The sequence below is a fragment of the Trichechus manatus genome, unplaced genomic scaffold (assembly GCF_000243295.1).
Source record: "Trichechus manatus latirostris isolate Lorelei unplaced genomic scaffold, TriManLat1.0 scaffold00417, whole genome shotgun sequence".
NCBI classification, from domain to species: domain Eukaryota; kingdom Metazoa; phylum Chordata; class Mammalia; order Sirenia; family Trichechidae; genus Trichechus; species Trichechus manatus.
In genome coordinates this window covers 213,711-217,444 of record NW_004444353.1, presented here as the reverse complement: position 1 = coordinate 217,444, position 3,734 = coordinate 213,711, and positions in this window count along the sequence as shown.

Here is a 3,734-nt window from a genome sequence, read left to right as displayed (position 1 = left end):
TGCTAGCCTTGTTGGGGTGAGATGATATCTCATTGTAGTTTTGGTTTGCATTTCTCTAATGGCTAATGATTGTGAGTATTTCCTTATGTGTCTGTTAGCTGCCTGAATGTCTTTTTTGGCAAAGTGCCTGTTCATATCCTTTGCCCATTTTTAATCTGGGTTATTTGTCTTTTTGTTGTTGAGGTTTTGCAGTAACTTGTAGATTTTAGAGATCAGACACTGATTGGATTTATGGTAGCCAAAAATTGTTTCCCAGTCTGTCAGTTGTCTTTTTACTCTTGGTGAAGTCTTTTGATGAGCATAAGTCATTGATTTTTAGGATCTACCAGTTATCTAGTTTCTCTTCTGGTGTTTGTGCATTGTTAGTAATGTTTTGTATTCTGTTTATGCCATATATTAGCTCTCCTAGCGTTGTCCTTATTTTTTCTTCCATGATCTTTACCGTTTTAGCTTTTATATCTAAGTCTTTGATCAATTTTGAGTTAGTCTTCCTTTATGGTGTGAGGTATGGGTCTTGTTTCAGTTTTTTGCAGATGGATATCCAGTTATGCCAGCAACGTTTGTTAAAGAGACTGTCTTTTCCCCAAATTAATGGACTTTGGGCCTTTGTCAACTATCAGCTGCTCAGAGGTATTGAGTTAATATTCTTAAGTGAAAAAACTATTTGGAGGCACAATTATTTCCCAAAATAACTGCACACGAGAAAAGCAAAACAAACAAGTCAACAACAACAACAACAAAAAACACCAAACAGAGTTTGCTCATTTAATAAGCTATTTACAAAAGAACTTCAATTAAGTTATTTTCCCTCCATATTAGAAGGAAAAAAATATTACATGATGTTCAGTTGAGAAAAATGATCCCAAAATTTTGAGTGTTAAAATAAACATATCCTTAAGTAAAAAGTTGAGATAAATTAAGATATTTAGTCAACTCATAGTGGCTGTTTGGATAAATCATGTAACTATCCTTGAACAAATCATTATTTTGAATTCTAAATTGCCCACTAACTCTTTGGCTGTGACAATTATGCTTGGATACAGCATCAAGTTGGTTTGTGCAGTGTGAGATGCATTAGTACTGTTCACTAAATATTTTGCCCTCTTCTAGACACATGGCAGTATTGCATTTCTTGGCAAGCCACACGACCAGTTCTGGCCAATGTTGTGACATGTGCTGCTTCAAAGTCAAGTGTTCAATTACCAATATGAGACTCTCCAGAGCTCCCCTATTTCTTTGCCAGTCAGTGTTCCAGATAGTGGCTGATCTGTCAGCCTGGGTACAGAAGTGAGAATGACAATGTAGGAGCAGAGCCCCAGCCAAGAATAAGAGGCACAGAAATGAGAAGTAAATCTTTGTTTCAAGCCATGGAGATTTTGGAGTAGTTTATTAGCACAATATAACCTAACCTATCCTAAGTAATACATGTTGGGAGGAAGAGGACCCTCCAACCAGGGTACCAGCTGTCAGTGGAGAATTTCTTCAAGAATGTGGTAAACAGAAACACAGATTCATCAATTGGGTCACTGTGAGTGGTATAAGTGGGGCTAATCAAACTTCCATTCCTTAATTCTCAGACCCATAGATTCTATCTAGTTGGGACACACAACCTTACGATTGTCATTAGTTTAGGGTGATATCAGTGATGTCTGCATCCTGTAGGATATCAACATATCCTCTGAGGTTTTATTCCTAAGCTCTGAGGGACTCGGGGGTGATGAAGGGAATAAACCCTCAAACTTTTCCTGATTGTAGTATGGACTGCCCTATTGTTGCTACCATGCTTATAATTATAGTTTTCTTTGTTAAGGAATCATAAATAAAATATAATAAAAGTGAACATGATTATAAAATACAATTAATATTGTTGTGTGCTGTTCAGTCGATTCTGTCTCATAGCCACCCTATAGGACAGAGTAGAACTTCCCCATAGGGTTTCCTAGGCTGTAATCTTTATGGGAGCAGATCACCAGGTCTTTACTTTCACAGAATGACTGGTGGGTTTGAACTGCCGACCTTTTGGTTAGCAGTCAAATGCTTAACCACTGTTCTGCCAGGGCTCCTTCAATTAACATGAGCGCTAAATAAATAAATAAAAACCATGAGATATTGTGTAAACCAGTATTAAAACAAGAAATATTCACCTTCTCAATACTGAATCTTATTTTTTGTTCATATATGTGTAAATCATAAAAAGTGACAAAACTTAAAACTAAAATGTGAGAAAAAGATAAATTTAGAAAATAAAATTAAATCCTTACTGAAAAATTTGTATTTCTTAGTTAACTTTCTAGTCATGGAGACCTAAGGGAAGGATGCATGTAGGGGACTAGAAGTAATAGATCCTCATGCCAGAAGGCCAAAAACCTCAAGTAACTGATGTGTCTCTATCTGAACCCCAACTCACGAGACTTATTAAACTGATCCAACTCTAAGGAGAATTATTCTTCTGCTTGGAAAATTCTGCCAAATTTTCTTTAACAAACAGACAATTTTATGATGAATCAAATGGATTCTTGTACGCTTTCTTCATTAGATGGTCTGGCTCATGATGGCACAAAGTGAAATTCTTCCCTTGGGAGATGTCCATATGGGTACAGGATCCTAATGAAAACCGTTGTTGTTAGGTGCCATGGGATAGAGTAGAACTGCCCCATAGGGTTTTCTAGGCTGTATCTTTATGGTAGTAGATCACCAGGTCTTTCTCCTGTGGAGTGGCTGGTGGGTTCAAACTGCTGACCTTTTGGTTAGCAGCCGAGTGCTTTAACCACCGCACCACCAGGGCTCCTTATGGTCTGTAATAAATCAAACCGGTTGCCCTCAAGTTGATTCCAACTCATAGCAACCCTACAGAACAGTAGAATTGCCCCGTAGGGTTTTCAAGGCTGAAATCTTTACAGAAGTAGACTGCCACATCTTTCTTCCATGAAGTGGCTGGTCAGTTTGAACCCCTGACCTTTCGGTTAGCATCCAAGTGCTTTAACCACTGTGCCATCAGAGCTCCTTATGATCTATAATTAAAAAAACCAAACCCGTTGCCATTGAGTCAATTTCAACTCATAGTTACCCTATAGAGTTTCTAAGACTGTAAATCTTTATGGAAGCAGACTGCCACATCTTTCTCCCTTGGAGCAGTTGGTGGGTTCCAACCACTGACCTTTTGGTTAGCAGCTGACCACTTTAACCACTGTGCAACCAAGACTCCTTATGGTCTATAATAAACCAAAAAACCAAACCTGTTGCCGACAAGTGAATTCTGACTCATAGCGACCATACAGGACAGAGCAGAACTGCCCCATAAGGTTTTCAAGGAACAGCTGGTGGATTCGAACTAGTCGACCTTTGGTTAACAGTTGAGCTCTTAACCACTGTGCCACCAGGGCTCCATAGTCTATAAGAACCAAACCAAACCCATTGCTGTCAATTCCAACTCACAGGGACCCTATACAACAAAGTAGAACTGACCTATAGCGTTTCTAAAAAGAAGCTGGTGGATTCAAACTGCTGACCTTTTGGTTAGCAGCTGATCTCTTTAACCACTGTGCCATCAGGGCTCCATGGTCTATAAGAGTGAGCCTCAAATATTCCTATGCATATGATTCACCTGGGAGGTCTTGTTAACATGCAGAATCTGATTAAGTAGGCCTGAGGCAAAACATAAAATTTTTGCATTTTAACAAGGTCCCATGTGATATCTACACTACTGGTCTGAGAATCAACTTTGAATAGCAAGG